We start from the raw sequence: 16,872 nt of genomic DNA, 5'->3' as shown, positions 1-16,872 counted from the left end.
GAGGAGCCTGGCAGGCTACAGTCCATGGGGTCGCAAAGAGTTGAACATGACTGAGCAACTAACACACATTTCCAGAAAGCTCTGCTAGAGCTACAGTCTGTAACAGATTGTGTAGTTTATGTGACATGCCAGGAGTCTCCAGAAAAACCATCCTGTTGTAGGGTGCGGGAGGGGTTGCGGGGGTGGGAGATGGCAAGGAATGCCCCTCAGGTCATCTTCCAACTTTTAACCAAGCTGGAAAACACCAAAGTTGTTTTTTCTACTTAACTTCTTTCTGACAATTGGTTTCATGTGATTGTAAGACAGAATACTGAGAGCGCCACTGTAAGCTTCTCTGCAATGGTAACGTTTTGCAAAACTCTAGTGGACTGCCACAGGCGGGCTCTTGACATCCATGCAGGCCCTGGTCTTTACTGCAATTGCCCCAGTTTTACTTGGAGTCGTTTGTATGTGTGTCTGTGTATTCAGCTCTGTGCAATTTTATCACATGTGTAGAGTAGCATGTGCACCATCACAGTGGAGGTCAAGAAGGATCCCATCACATCCAGAAGGATCCATTCAGTTGCTTTTTTAGAATGCCTACCCCCATATCCCTTCCAAGTAACTCATTCTCCCTCTTCCCTAACCCCTGGCAACCACAAACCTGTTCTCGAGTTCTAGAATTTTGTCAAGAGTCTTATGCTCCTTTTGGACTGGTCTTTTCCCTCAGGAAAAATTTCTGGGGATTCATCCAGTTGTTACCTGCATAAATAGTTTGTTTCTTCTGATTATTGAATAGTATTCAATGGTATGGATGGACCAGTTTGTTACCTATTTACTTGGTGAAGAACATCAGGATTGTTTCCAGGTTTTGCTACTATGAGTAAAGCTATTATGAACATGTATATATAGGTTTTTATGTGGGATGGATGCTCTGAAACCTGTGTTTAATTTGTACTCTAGCTCATCCATGTATTACCTTCATTGATATGACCTCCTCTCTGTTGGCCCTTCTAACGTTGAATTACTGCCCCTGGTATTTATGAAGTATCTTCAACCATTCAGAGCAAGCTGACATTGATCATGTCATTATATCTTCACAATAGTCTCAGTGAAGGGCATTTTCCCCCTTGTGATCACATTACGCTTTGCTTCCTGTTTAGGGGTCAAGTTTTAATCCTCCTTCTAAGCTGGTCTTATCTCCTTATCTGAATGTTGCTCTCTGTCAAGTGGCACTATGTCTTCTGGACTTTATGTAATGCTGCACACTGAGCTCTGGGATGGCTATCCTCTGATGCCCACATTCATGCATTCAATACTTGCTCGATGAGACTTACTTTGTGCCAAGTGCCAGGGAGACAGTGGTACACCAGTTCTTCCTAGAGTTGTGCAGTGTGCAACCTGCTCAACCATACATAAGAAACGAATGCTGGCCTTGGTCAAATTCCCATGTCACTGCTTCTCATTGCATTAAGAACTTCCACCTGCTAGCACTGGCCTCAGTCATAATTTACAAAGTTGATTAATATCTCTTTGAAGTGAAGTGTTAATTGCTTAGTCATGTCCAACTCTTTGTGTCCCCATAGACTGTAGCCCACCAGACTCCTCCATCCATGGGATTCTCCAGGTAAGAATACTGCAATGGGTTGCCATTTCCTTCTCCAGGGGATCTTCCCAACCCAGGGATGGAACCCTTAACAGGGTATAAATCAAGAATCTATCTCGTTTTCTTTATGTTTGAATCTCAAGTATCTAGGATTATGCTTGGCTCACAATAGACACTTAGTTAATGGCTGAGCAGCTTTCACCCCTACACAGCTCTTAAGTCCATCTATAAGAGCTCTTTCCCTGTGTGTCTTTCCTGACCTAGAGTGTTTCCCCATAGCATCCTGTTATAACACATAACACATAGTGCTGCCATTTCCTGGCTTTCTGTCTCTATTCAATCCACCCACTCCCTAACACACCAAGAAAGTCAAAGCTAGAGTCATGCCTGTTTTGTTCATCTTTTGTCTCCCTGTAACTTGCCTGGTCCCAAGCTGGTGGTTATGAAGTAGGCGCTGAATGAAGGAGAGGAGAGGGTTCTGCTGGTCTGCCCCAAGACTAGGAGATGAGAAGGAAGATGGCATGGCATAGGGGCTTCTCACCCAGAGACCCTCACACTAAGCAGGCTGGCTCCCAGCTCACTCCACAGGGCCAAAGCCCCTGTTGTGTCAGCAATTACTCTAAGTTACCAAGCCACTTCTCACTCAAATCCCACTGGCTGATCAGAGAATGAATTTAGGGCATTGTCTTCCAAAGAATATCTTTATTCTGTCCCTGGCAATTTCCTACAATGTGTCCCCCTAACAAGCCTTGATACCAGAAGCTGAAGGCAGACTGGTGCCCAGAATGGATTGAACTTGCAATCCTGGGCAGCCCTTGAACCCACGTTCCCAGCCTCGCAGTCAGATCCCTGCAGAATAATAAGACTCACAAATCTTTTGTCTGCAAAATTATCTTCTTGTAACACTGGAAGCTGTTACCATGGAAATAAAATAGCCTATTAGCCCAAATCTACCAAAATATGGGAGAGGCCCGGCTGCCTTTCTGAGGCCCTTCATTAATAAGGAGAAAAGCAGATTAACCTTTAAGAGAATTGACAAGAATGGCCATGACTTGCTGGATTATGATTTTCATGTTGAGTTTATCTGGGCTAATATCTCAGCCTGGAGCAGCCATGCTGGGTGAATAAAGACAAAGCTCAGTGTGAAGATTCAGATGCCTGCCTGGTCTGGTCTGTTGATCTTGGCCACCCCGGATGGCTTCTGGCCCATGGACTCCTAGAGAAGGCTCCTTCCCTGACTGGTCCACTGGAAGGAGAGCGATTTTCCTGTCCCCTGTGGAGCAGCTGCCGAGAAAGGCAGGGAACTGCAGAGGGCTCCTAGCTCATAGCCAAGATGCCAAACAGGAGCCAGAGACAGATGGAGCTGAACCCAGTCTATCCTAGTCTGCCTCCTCTCCTCAAGGGTGCCCAGTGCTGAATCCCAGACACACAGGTTTCTGGGAAAGTCCTCCCACATGGGCTCTGCCTCTTCCTGTGACCAGGCACAGAACTTTGGAGTGCCCAGTAAGGGGACTTGGCAGCCCCAGCAGCCCTGGGCATCCCAGTGTCTGATATACAACAGAGACCCGATCCTTGCACAACTCTCTGCTCCCACACTTGGCCAACAAGAGCTGTCAGCATCTTAACCACAGGCAGGTGGGAAGTGCCAGTGTCTTGACAGGTGTCAAGAGGGACTCGTTTTATCCTCAGGAAACTGACAAGAGCCAAAAGAAACTTGGGTTGCTTGACAAGAGTTCACAGATTTCCGGGGATTTTTTTCTTTTTTGGTCATCCTGCTTTTGGTTCCAAATTAAATGAAGAAAGGGAGGGAGAGAGTCCTGGTAAACGTCAGCCCTCATTATTAAAGGCTCCGCTGCCTGAGGGACAGCATTACATTCTTTCCTTGCCTCCGGTTACTGACACCAGGAAACACAAGACCCCTATTAACCTCAGGGGTGGCCTGTGGTCAGAGACAGGGGGTGTGAAAAAGGGAGAGGTCAGCTCTTCATCTCCATTCAGACTGTGAGCTGATCAGGAAGTTCTCTCTGAATGACCCCTGTTTGTCAGTCTAGGCTAAGTGCTGTAACAAACGAGCCCCAAGTCTCAGCAGCTTCAGACAATAGTGGGTTAACTTCTCACCCCTCTCCAGGCCACACAGCTTTTAGAAGCCTGGATCCTTTCCACCTGGTGGCCCTACCATTTCCTAGGACTTTGAGGTGCCTCACTGGATCCTAGCATCTGGCTGGGAGTTGAGGGAGAAACAGGGTGGAGGACCTGGGGATGGTTTAGAGACATCCTGCCTCTTGCTCTCACTCTGTTGACCAGAACAAGACACAGGCCCTGACACTAGAAATAAGAGGGGTGAAATAAAGTGCCAAGGCAGGAGAGAAACCTCAGCTATGGGAGAGCAGCAAGCACTTAAATACAAATGCCGAGTCTACAGTTGAGAATAACTGATGCTCACTACCCTGTATTCACCATAGAGATTCTGAATGTAAGGGGTTGGGGTGGGGGCAGGGGTGGGAGGCAGTGCCTAGTAATGATACAGCCCGACATTGCTCAAGGCATATGTTGAGAGGGACTCAAGTCCTACAATGTGCTTCTCAGAAACTGGTTTCCTTGAATAGATATGTTTGGGAAATAATGAAAAAGACATATTCCTTCTGGGCATTCACACCCGACAGTAGCCTATGAAAGGCTCTGATAAGTTCTGCATTAAAAAAAAAATCTTAATTTAAAGCATTTCCCACATATATTTGACTGGAGACCCTCAATTTTGGGGGGACAAAAATCTAATAATATTTTTCAGCAATGTTTTAAGGGGCATAATTTGAGGGGAAAAAATAAGACCTAACCCAATCTCTTTTTTTTTTTTTTTTACAACAAAACAAAACAAAACACACACTTGAAGCTCAGAATGAGGACTTGACTTCCTCAAGATCAAAGAGCTTGTGAGGAAGTTACAGCCTGCACCAGATCCTACGGAATGTGCACATTTCTCTAAACATCTCAGCTGGGATCATCATCCCCTGGAGCATGCGGTGAGTAACTATATGCCAAGTTATAGCATCGCACAGCTTGGGCAGGGGGGCGACTTTCTTTATTCATTTAGAAAATAAGTGAAAAAATTCTACCTCATTTTTCTCACCTGTAAAATGGGGATAATGGGAATAACAGGAAGGGGTGAATTGCTTTAGATGGGAGGGAAGACTCTCTGAGAAGGTGATACATGAGCTAAGACCAGAAAAATGAGAGGATCATACTATTGCAAAACAAAAAAAGAGCCCCAGAATGAGTCTTAAGAGGACAGGGTAGGGGGGTCCCTGGAGAAAGAGAACCAAGCATGGCTTTCTTGACATAGGAGAAGCCATTTTTGGCCTTAACCATTTTGTGATCTAACCCTGCTTGCCCTTGAAGAGGTCTCAGTAATTAATGGTTGTAAGGGAAGTGAAATGGAGGAACAAAGGAAAAGCAGTCAAGAAACAACATTTCAGCAATAAAACAGTCCTCAAAGGATATACATAACTATATGACACGTATTTTTGAGTTCTACAGGAACTAAGGTCCATAACCAGGTGGACGATGGAATATTGACCTTCTCTAAATCTCATGGCTTCAATCAACTAAAGCTTAGACTCTGTCAACCTTTGCCCCAATTCTATGCTGAATTCTCTTCTGCTGAGGCCCCTCCATGGATATGCATGTACCCATAGCTTAAAGGTCCCCAATTTTACTGTTCGGGGAGACACTGCATCAGGAAAAATCCCCAGTGTCTGACTTGCTACATGTAAAAAATTCTTCCTTCTCCTGATCTTTGGTTTGGTTGTATCTTCTGGCTCAACACTCATCAAGAGTTAAACTCAATTTTTGTGTAACACAGGCATGGCACATAGGCACAGAGCAAAAATGCTCAGTAGAGCTTAGTCAAATGAATGAAAAGATAAATGAGTGTGTTGTGAATCAGCATATAGTGTAATTAGGGTTCTTACAACAAGTTCAATTTGTGAGTTTTCCCAAAACCACCCAACAATTCTCTGAGGTCCTACAATTCAAATCTTGATACTACCTGGAAAGAGCATCAGATCCCACAGATTAAGGGTTCAGTTCCATGGGACTGCCCCCTCTGGCCCCACTTCAGAGGCCCATTGCTGCTGCTGCTGCTGCTGCGTCGCTTCAGTCGTGTCCAACTCTGTGCAACCCCATAGACGGCAGCCCATCAGGCTCCCCCGTTCCTGGGATTCTCCAGGCAAGAACACTGGAGTGTGTTGCCATTTCCTCCTCCAATGCATGAAAGTGAAAAGTGAAAGTGAAGTCTCTCAGTCGTGTCCAACTCTTAGCGACCACATGGACTGCCCCACCAGGCTCCTCTGTCCATGGGATTTTCCAGGCAAGAGGCCAATTGCAAATCCAGGTTATCATCTGTGGGACTTTGACCAACCAGCTAAAGGTGAGAGGTCCAACCATTCTCTACTTCTACAGACTGGAGATTCCAATGACCCCTTCCATGGGTTCCATTAATTTTCTAAGGTAGCTTAGAGAAACATTTTATCTTCTAGGTCATGCATTTATTATAAAAGGATATGACTCAGAAACAGCCAGATGGGCAAAGCACGCCACCCTCCCAGCACCTCCATGTAGTCATCAACCCAGAAGCTCTGCAAACCTAGCCCTTTCTGGGGTTTTATGGTGCCTTCATTACATAGACAAGTTTGGTTAGATCACTGACCATTGGTGACTCAACTCAGTCTCCAGCTCCTCTCACCTCCCTTGAGTTCTAGTCCTCTAATCACTGGCTGACTCCCCTGGCAACCAACTCCCCATTCACCCATTCTGAGGCACCTCCACAAAGTCACCTAATTAATATAACAAAAGACATCTTTATAGATCTCAGCATAGGAAATTCCAAGAATCTTAGCAGCTCTATGATAAGAAAAGGCATGAAGACCAAATATAAATTTCTTATTATAAATCACAATATCAGAGTAACACTGCAATTTTCAGATAAAACACTTCAAAGATACATCACCTTGGCACCCTCAAAACACAGTATATGTTTTCTGTTTCCACTACTCTCTGATGGTAGGATTAATTTGGGAAGAATATTCAAGATACTTGGGCACTACTGACATTTGATCAGATGATTTGTCCTGTGCATGAAGGATGTCCAGCCTCTATCTACCAAATTGTCCACCCCCATGCCCTATTTGTAACAACCAAAAATGTCCCCTGGGAGGCAAAGTCACCTTCAGGGGAGAACCACTGCTGAGGATAGTCAAGCTCTTACATTGGAAAGATAGGAAATGTGGACCATAACATTATCAAACCTTTTCTTTTTCTCCCTGCTCACCCCTGTGGGCTCCCCAACCAGTATTGTGGGAAAGATATGTCCACACAGCATCACTTAGCATGGAACCAGCTTTCCAATCAGAGCAGGCACCGATGAACCATTTCTGTACTTCTGTCTCCTCCTTCCCATGCCCCAGAAAATTCCAAGTTAATTTCCAGCCATCTTGTTACAACCTCTCAAGAGAAGGAAGCAAAGTTTCCTGATTTTGCATTCCAGCAGCAGTGCAACCTGAACCCTTTGTGTTTTTGACATTCTGTTTCTGATTTCCATGCTGAGCTGAAAGTAGGGGATAAATACTTCCTTGAAAGCTCTGTGTATTCCGCTGAAAATCAGCCAACAGGCTTTGAAGAAGAGAGCAGGGGTCCAGGGACTTGCTGGGAGAATGTACCAGACTGGTCACTGGACAGAGAAAGAGAAAGAGAGAGAGGGCAAGCTATGCGCAGGTCCTAACACGCAGCTCCTCACTCGCCGGGTGTCTCTGCCAAGGCACTTGAACTGAGGCTTAGTTCCCTCACATGTAAAAGGAACACAATGCTGCTACTACCAGTGACTACTGTTTACTTACTGCCCTGAGCACTGCAGCCTAATAATTCTTGTCCAGATCACAGAGTCATGGTGAGAGGTATATCAAAGAGATTTAAGGGCTTTGTCAACAGTAAAGTGCTTTACAAACTCCAGGTCCAATTAGAATTGCCACCTACTTCAGATATTTATACCTGCAACTGAACAAACTTCCAGGAGACAAAAGAGCAGAGCAGGTAAGAACCCAAGTTTCAGAGGTAACCAATCCTGACATCAAATCCCTAATGGACCACACTAGCTGTGTGACACTGTGCCTCTTATTCAACCTTTCTGTGCATTTAGTGTTCTCATCTGAAAAAATTGAAGCTAAATGGGATTTTAAACAGAACTTAATTTGATCCTCATTTACAGCACTTAGGCCTGCTGCTTAGTGAGTCTAGACCATGACTGCAGAGAACCTGTGTACTGAGGAGGGATCTTTATGGAGAAGAGCAGAAAGATGGGGTACAGAGGGAATGGAGTTGGAGGGATTAGGGAGCCTCAATCTGTGAGTGGAGGGGAAAAAGGCCCAGGTCATGGCATTGATTCTGACATATTCTGACTCAGAAGGAAAGGCATAGTAAGACTGGGGCTTTGAATATGTTATGCCAGGCGTGAACAAGTGGGAGAATCTTGCCAATAACTCTTGTTGAACTCTGCATCTGTCTCTGCTGCCAGGACAGGCGACTTGCCCATGTTACCCCATTTGTGCCCCTCCCAGGGGAGGCTGAGGCTAATCCTTGGACTTTTTCTTGTGTTAAGTCAGCCCCCAGGCCTGCGCACACGCACAACACATACCAGCTACAGAGATCTCAACTTTAGCCCAGCTGGGCTTCCTGGCACGTTGCCCACCCACCAGAAAAGGCCGAGCAGGATGAAGGCAGATGGCGGGTGCACTTCTGAGAAGGGCCTTCAAGCCTCTGACAATAAGAGAACAGAGATATTCCTTCTGGCAGACACTGACCCTCTGAATCAAAGCCCCCTCTGGCTTTGTGCTTCTGGGTGGGTCTTTCCTGAACTTTCCCCTCTAATGTTATTGTGGTTACTCTCTGCTAGGTTTCTGACTCTTGCTTTTCAGTTTGGATTTCCCCAGAGTGCTCTCTGCCATGAAGCCCTTTTCCTAGACTCAGTCCCTGAGGCAAAGATTTGAGTACAGTTTGTTTGGGAGGGGGCACCAGGGTTGCGGGGAGGCAGTGAATAGGGAAAGGGAGAAGAGCAGGTAGGGGGCATCATCAGGGAACCTCCTTTGGGGGCTCATTCCTCGGGCGAGCCCTGGGAGATGATGGAGATAATGCCTCAAGTTCTCTCACCGGAGTGTGCAGAGCTGGGTGTGGTCTATTCATTCATACTGGTGGAGGGTGTGTCTTAGTCCATCCAGGCCGCTATTATTAAAAATACCATAGAATGGGTGGTTGATAAACAATGGAAAATTATTTCTCAGGATTTTGGAGGCTGGGAAGTCCAAGATCAAGGTACTAGAAGATTCGGTATCTGGTGAGAGCCTACTTCCTGGGCCATAGACGGCTGTTCTCACTGTGTCCTCCTGCGGGGGAAGGGATGAGGGAGCTCTCTAGGGCCTCTTTCATAAGGGCACTAATCCCATCCATGAGGGCTGTGCTCTCTCTTACGGTCTAATCACGTCCCAGAGGCTTCCACCTCCTAATACCATCACCGTGGGGGTTAGGATTTCAACATATGAACGTTAGGGAGGCACATTCAGCCCACAGCAGTCTGTCCTGCCCAGAATCTCTGTCCTAAAAGGAGAACACACATGAGCAGAGCCCCAGTATCATTTGGGAGCCGCCTTCACAGATAGAGATGAGTGCTGATGGCATCTGGTGGGACCCCATTGCTGTCTCCCTCATTCCTCCCCGCCCCGCCGCCCACCAATTTCTGATTCTTCGGGCCCTTGACAGCACTGGCGATGTGGGGAAAGGGAGAGGTTGGAGATCCCAACCTTTACCACAGCCTCCCAGAGGGGCAACCACATTGAAGCTGTCAAAATATGGATGGGACTCTAAAAAAGAAAAAAACGTGGACTTCACTAGGGAAATTGGAAAACATCAGTCACAGTTCTGTTTATTCAGTGCCTCTTTAACCATGGCAAATTCTTCATCAGGAGAGAAAATTAAAACAAAGTAAAACCATGAGCACTCTCTCCTGGGAGAGGTTCAGGGCTCATTTCTCTGTTCCTAGTTAGCCCCCTCAAATGCTAATATTGAAAGTGTTTTTAAAGTCTTATTTGTTTGTTTGTTTCAGTATTAAAGATTCCCCCTACTGTTCCCCTGAGACTGGAAGGCTGGGCTGGGAAGAAGAGGAACTCTGCTCCTCAGTGTTCTCAGTGGATGATCTCCCCTAGCTGATAGAAAGCCATGTTCCCAGAGGGTCTTAGGAAGTCTTGACTCTCTGCCACCTGGGCACAGAAGCTTGCTACCTATATTTCCTTGGGCAGATGGCTAATTCCATTGAACCTTAGTTTCTTTGTCTTTAAAGTGCTGGTATTTATAGGACCCACCTCTGGGGTGACTGTGAGGATTCAGTAAGATGATACAGGCCCACGCAGGGCACCGTGCACGCAAAGAGCCCTGTCCTGGAGGCTCAGGGATGTACGTTTACCATCCACTCTTTTCCTTCTTCTGGTTTTAGTCCACTGAGTCTCACTCAGTGCTGGTGATCAGCTCTCCTAATAGGACTATCAAACCTCTGTGCAAATAAAACTGTGCTGGTCTGCCTATGATCCCTAGCATGCTGGACTCAAAAGGGGGACCCTGCAGGGAGACTGGCCACATTTTCCCAGGAGTCAAGAGAAAAGAGATGATTCTCAATCAAGTGAAACTGTCCCCTGGGATCTGGCTTTATCCTCACAATGATCCCAACACTGGGGACTCAGTGTTAAGAGAAACATAGAGAAAGGAAAGACAGGTAATTCCAAAAGAGAAGGTCATTGCTTAGACCACATCTGCACTATTCTGTTTCCTCCTGGATGTTACACTTGGAGGGATGTTGGCACATGATATATTTTTTAAATATACAGATGTATTTCTGGGCCATATAGAATGTGACATGGAGGCAGAATGTGTACACAGAAAGGTAGGAGTATGTCAGGCAAAGAAATGAGTTAAATTCCTAAAACATCTAATGCAAGGAGTTCAGTAAATACTAATGAAATCAAACTAATGAGAATATTAACCACAAGGCTGTGCATATTGGATCAGACCATTTGGCTGTGCATAATCATATTTTAGTAGCAGGTAACAGCTCAAGATCTCAGGAATATTAAGCCCAAAATGGAGGGAGAAATTCCCTACTGATATCTTAAACCACAGGGCTGGCAGAGATCGGCAGTGGGGAAATTACCCCTCTCTTCCTGCTCCCCCAGTGCCACCAGCATCTGGTGCCCTGCTCCTGGGACTTCAGTTTTCCTGTCTAGAGCAGCCGTCTCACGGGACTGGGAATTTAGCAGGCTCCTGCTCATTCGTAATTCTATTTGCTTTGGCCAAGACATCAGAACAGGGGTGTTAGATGTGGTCCCTGTTTGAATGTGGCTCACATGGAAGACTGATTAGGGAATCTGAGCCGTTTGTGGTCATGAATATTCAGGACAGAGAGTAAAAACAAACAGGGTTTGTGGGGCATGAAATTGAAGACAAACAAATATTCCAGCAGAGTAACAGGACTGGAGCCCAGGGATGGTGACCGTCACTTCCCCAAGGGAACTCCCATGGATGCCCTAGTGACACGGACTCTGGGAGTTCAAGGGCGAGGTTGTCTGTCTTGTTTGCTGCTGTATTCCCAGGGCACAGCATAGAGCTAGCACTCAGTGAGCAATCAGCTGTTGCATAAAGAAAAGAAAGGACCAGAGCTTAGAAACCCCAAACCCCTTTCCTTAGATGTTTTGTTTGCCATAAACAAGATTTTTAACACTTTTTTAAGTGCTATGGTAAGCAGAAACCTAAACATGGCCCTACCCCCAAGAGGCCCACCCCTGTTATTCCATCAAACAGGAATCTGAAAATATTTTGTAGATGGAATTAACTTTAATTCCCAAGTCAGTGGCCTAATTAAGGCAAGTATCTGGATGGACCCAACCCAAACAAGTGAGTTCTTTAAAAGCTAAGAGCTTTCTCTGGCTGCAGCAGAAGGGAAGTAGAGAGATTCAAAGCACAAGAAGGATTTCACAGGCTGTTTTTCACTTTGAAGTGGACTGGGTTATGTTTAACCACCCAAGAACAGCTTCAAGAGGCTAAGATACCCCCAGGCCTATACCCAGCAGGGAAAGGGGCATCCAGCTGTACACCCACAAGGAACCAAGTTCTGCCAACAATGTGAATGAGCTTAGAAGCTGATTCTTCCCTGGAGCCTTGAAATAAGAGCCAGCCTACTTGTCACCTTAATTCTGACCCTAAGCAAAGAGCTCAATTAAGTTGACATCAACTTCTGAGCTATACAATGGTGAACTAATAAAAAGGTGCAATTTTAAGCCCCTAAATTTGCAGTTAACTTGTTATACATCAATAGAAAAGTAATACAAGTATGAACCTGCAGAATCTAATAGTTTCTTTTCTGACCAGCCATAGAGCATGGTGGTTAGGAACATGGATTATGACTTGGAGCCACATTGCCTATTTCAAATCTTAGCTCTGCCATTGTCCCAGGTGAAAGATCTGAGCAAGTTGTTTAATCTCCCTGGGCTTCAGTTTCTTCATGTGTAGAATAGGGGTGATAATAATAATATCTTCGTCCTGGTGCCATGGAGAACCAAATACTATAAAATATGTAAAGTTCTGAGAGTAATGTGTGGTACATTATTTTATCAGCCCTGTGATTAGTACTATTTAAAAAAAATAAAGGTTTCTAGAATCTCCCCTCAAGGCCCAGGACCTGGGAAAGCTGAGCCATAGACCCACATGACAACCATCAGCTGAAACTGCCCCCTTCTTCTGGTTTTCTCATATGCATTCCTCTTGGCACCGTTATGCTTCCTGCTGGCCCCTGTAGGCATTTGGGTTTGCAATCTCTGATCCAGGATTGATTAGCTGGAGAGTCAAGCAAAACCTCAATTCTGACCTTCACCTATGAAAACAAGCCAAGATCTTTATTCATTAGCTGAGCGGATATAGTCTTCTCTGAAGCCCTCCTTAATTTTTCTTTGGAAGGATTTAGAAGCTGGCTGGAGTATGGCTTGAAGAGAAACATGCAAGGACTCTTGCGGGTCTTTGAACTGAAGATCCCAACGGACGGAGGAGAAGTGGCTCAGAAGGGCTCTTGAGCATCTAATCCATTTGCGGCTGTCACTGCCTCCTGGCTTTATAAAATAAAGGACAACATGAAGCCTGTGAAAGATGCCATCCATCCTTCTGGTGGCCCCAAAGTCCAAGCCCACTAGACTCTGCGAATTGTAAGTGCTGGCCACTCAAGAGCCCTCGTGCCTCTCTCTTCTGTTGTCCTAAATGATCCCTTGGCTCTGGATCCTTGCCAAGAACCCGGAGCACAATGCCACTTCAAGCCCAAAGTCATCTCCCTGTCTCAGCTCCAATTAGCTCAGAGCTTTTGGGAAGCTGTGTGTGAGAGCAGCAGGGCAAGCAAAGTGCTGTCCAGCTGGCGGGCAGATGGACAGAAAGAGGGCCAACTCTTGTTTTTAATTTAAAAAAGAGCCCAGGGTAGGGAACTCAGGCAGCTCCCCTCCTGTCTCTGAATGGTAATCTCTTGGGGCCATGAGAAAATGTTTCACTGCAACAGTACCTGAGTTTTCCTCTTTAGACCCTATGACCTTCCCAGGCTGTGCAAATGGACTATTGACAACAACTCTTCACTGTCTGTTATTCAGTCTCCCTTTGAAGCAAAAGCAGAGGGTTTGACCAGTTGGCTACACACAACTCTCTCTCTCTCTCTCTCTCTCTCTCTCTCTCTCTTTGTCAAACTTGTTTCTAGAACTCAAGTCTGTGTGAGGTACAAGAATGTCTTGAAATATTAGAATCATCTAATATTCTATTATTGTATGATGTATCTAATCTTCCTTGCTCATCCCTCTTAGGATTTCACTTTTTTCCCCCATAGAGTCTTGCTATTTGAAGTGACCATCTTGGGCCTTACTTATTGGTATCACTCTTGATGTTTGTTAGAAAGGTTGTCTCAGACCTGCCACAGACCTACTGAATCAGAAACTGTAGTTGAACAAGATCCCCAGGGGACTGACAGGCACGTTCAAGTTTGAAAAGCAATCCTTAGCCTAGCCATTTTTCTCCTTAGTTTGGGCAGATACACGGAATCACCCACTGCTTTGGGAATAAGCAATGCTATGGAATCAGAAAATAAAGTGGGAGAAGGGAGGTTTCTGACTATTGAGTTCAAAACATCTACGGGTTTAAATTTAAAGCAGTATTTCCATGTATACTTATAGAACACATTTTTGTCCCCAATGCCATAAACGTTAAAAGATTCCACCCCTGGAGGAAAGAGGGAGAAGGAGAACCATGGAGACAGCAGCTAAGTGAGATCAAGAAACTCTGGGTCTCTGGGAGTTCCACCATCCATTCCAATGCCAGGGAGCCACATGGCAGCCCAGTCAGTTGTCCTTCTCATGGCCACCTGCTGGGGAACACTCATGGGCAGGTTGCCACACAATCATACAGGAGGAAGACAGCTCTTCTTTGACCAGAGAATTTGCTTCAGTCCCTGAGACCCTTGGTGATCCCTAGCACCTTGGGAATGGAGTGGGAGCCATAGACACATAAGAGGTAATGTGACCTGGAAGAAAAGCTTCACTAAGACCAAGATGGCACTAGTCGATCCAGCGGTCAATCCCTCATTAAATCAGGGATAGTAAACCAACTCACCCTACACTTCTGATCTGGTTTCCTCCTGCAGGCCCATCATGGAGGAGGAGGCCCTGAAGTTTCCAACTTTATCCTTCAAGGGAAGAAGTAGAAACAATGAAGTGGACTTATAGCATAACAGACCGTCAGAGCTGGGAAAGAACTCAGAGTTCACAAAATAGAACCATCTCTTCCTTCTACCTGTTCATTTATCCATCCACCCTTCCAATGATTGGACAAACATTTATTGTCTCCCACAAGTCAGGGATCATGCTAGGCACTGGGAGATTCAACACTATGCAAAACCAGACCCAGACCTTGTCCTCAGGGAGCTGATCTTCTAGTAAAAAGATGTCACTAAACACCTAAGAGAAACTATTAGATGTGGTTCATTCAAGGTCATGCGGATGGTGATAGAGTTTGAGTTCTCAGAGGGAGTTTAGAGAAGACCTTCTTGGGAAAACGGAGTGAAACCAGCTTGTGAGAAGGGACAGGTAAGCCTAGATAGAAGCCATGTCACTGCCTTCCAGCTTCTCTTAGGAGACTGGGCCCAAGCTGAATCTGTGACAGGAGTAATGCTTTGCCAGCACAGAAGTCTGGGTGTGGCTAAGTCATCCACTTTCTAATTTATGTTGGTGGAACCCTGCCCTGTTGGTTTGTTTCATTCAGCCATTCACCAGGTCCTGTGAAGAAAGGAAATGGAGGATCCCTGAGCCTTGGAAAAGTGTGAAGAACTTCTTCAAGAGATAAATGGGGAAAAGGATGCTTCTCTTTCAAAGTCACTTTGCGAGCAACAGCTAACAGTTTTTTTAAGGCTTTGCTTTATGCCAAGCACCAAGCTAAACCCTATTTGCAACATCTATAATCTTTGCAACAACTCTATGAGTTGGGTTCTATCATTTATCCCATTTTATGGATGCATACACTGAGGCTTGGACAGGTTAAAGGACTTGCCCAAGGTCACAGAACTAATGACAGGTAGGGGTGGGATCTGATTGCCAGGCTTTACCTGTGATAGGAAACATGATGTCAAATTACTACGTGACATCCATCTCATCCAGAGCTGGCTTCAAGGGCATTCAAGTACTGCAGTCACACAATGCCACCCTGAGAGGTGCCCTGCCCTGAGCCATATAATGCTTAATAGTCACCATCTTGAGAGTGCTGACAATTACATGTGTGATTTGGGGTTTTGTGTGTATGTGTGTGTGTGAGTTGCTCAGTTGTGTCTGACTCTTTGCAATCCCATGGATTGCAGCCCACCGTGCTCCTGTGTTCATGGAATTCTCCATGCAAGAATACTGAAGTGAGTAGCCATTTCCCTCTCCAGGGGATCTTCCCAACCCAGGGGTCAAAACTGAGTCTCCTGTACTGCAGGCAGATTCTTTACCATCTGAGCCACCAGGGAAGCCCTCGGGGTCTTATATGTCAGTTCTAATAGGACCGTGGGGCACCTGTGGTCCTGCCTCCTGCTGCGTCTCCACCTCTCTGTCTCCCTAGGACAAGTACTCTGCTGCCTGGCTCTTTACTCTGTGATACCCCAGACCTGCTTGGCCTCCCCCTCCCCACCACTGTCCAGTGATTACAGCCACCCCACCACCTGGCTCCCTGACCCCACTCCCCCAAGTAATCCATGCTGCCCTTTTTCCTGACAGAAGCTTAGAGGGGTACATGGGAATGTAAGGAGATAGGGTAGGTGGTCCCCAGAGAAAGAGAACCAGTCACAGCATTCTGGACATAAGAGAAGCCATTTCTGACCTAAGCCATTTTGTGAAATAACCCTGCAAGCAGTGCTCATCCTTGTCTCATAATTAATTATCTTAAGGGAACATTGAGTGCAGAAACATTGTCTGCAAGAGAAGTAACAATAGCAAAGATAATATATCCATTGTAAAGACTCCCAGTTCTGAGTCAAGGGTAAAGATCAGCCTGAAGTATTCAATGACCAGATCACCTAGAACCCAAGGTGATTATTGACTTTTTCTGGCTCTTAGGACTTTAGTCATCTAAGACTTGGACTATGTCTACTGCCCAAGCCCCTTCATGAATACGCATGCACCCTTAGCTTGAAACTTCCCCAATTTTGCTGGGGAGACAACTACTTTGAGAAAGTTCCCTGGTACTCTCCTTACTTGCTGCAAGTAATAAATCCTTTCTTCTCCAGATCTTTGGCTTCGTTGTGTCCTTTGGCTCAAAACACACCAAGAGGAGAGCTCAGTTTCCTGGTAACAGGAAAAGTCAAGACTGGGGAGCACTTCAGGGCAGGGCAGGATGCAGCAGTGCCATGGCATGTCTGATATAGGCATCTTGGCAGGGCCCAGTCTCCTACCCACCCACATTCACACTGGATGTGTCCCAGCATGTGATTGCCTATCCTCTGTAGGTTGAGAACTGACTCCTTTGTCCCTGGCTGGGGCATAGGCCATAGGTCTGGTGGCTGCTAGGAGAGGATACGAGGTAGAGGGAGGGGGTGTGGGAATGAATGCTCGCATGTGCTAAGTGGCACATCCCAGGTACCTGAGATGGTCTGCACTGGCCTCCCTGCCCAAAAGAGTGGGACATTAAATAGGAAATAGAAACATAGG

General features: G+C 45.9%; 1 long non-coding RNA gene across 1 annotated transcript; it reads left to right on the top strand.

Moving 5' to 3' along the window:
• Positions 1-590: 590 nt before the first annotated feature.
• Positions 591-14,656, top strand: LOC112443517 (uncharacterized). The gene is made up of 5 exons (XR_003031921.2): positions 591-787; positions 1,566-1,606; positions 4,476-4,605; positions 12,629-12,870; positions 14,340-14,656. It is a non-coding gene; the product is annotated as an uncharacterized lncRNA (long non-coding RNA).
• Positions 14,657-16,872: the final 2,216 nt, after the last annotated feature.

This window comes from Bos taurus, chromosome 22 (genome assembly GCF_002263795.3).
Source record: "Bos taurus isolate L1 Dominette 01449 registration number 42190680 breed Hereford chromosome 22, ARS-UCD2.0, whole genome shotgun sequence".
Lineage (NCBI taxonomy): Eukaryota > Metazoa > Chordata > Mammalia > Artiodactyla > Bovidae > Bos > Bos taurus.
This window is presented reverse-complemented; position numbering and strand designations above follow the sequence as displayed.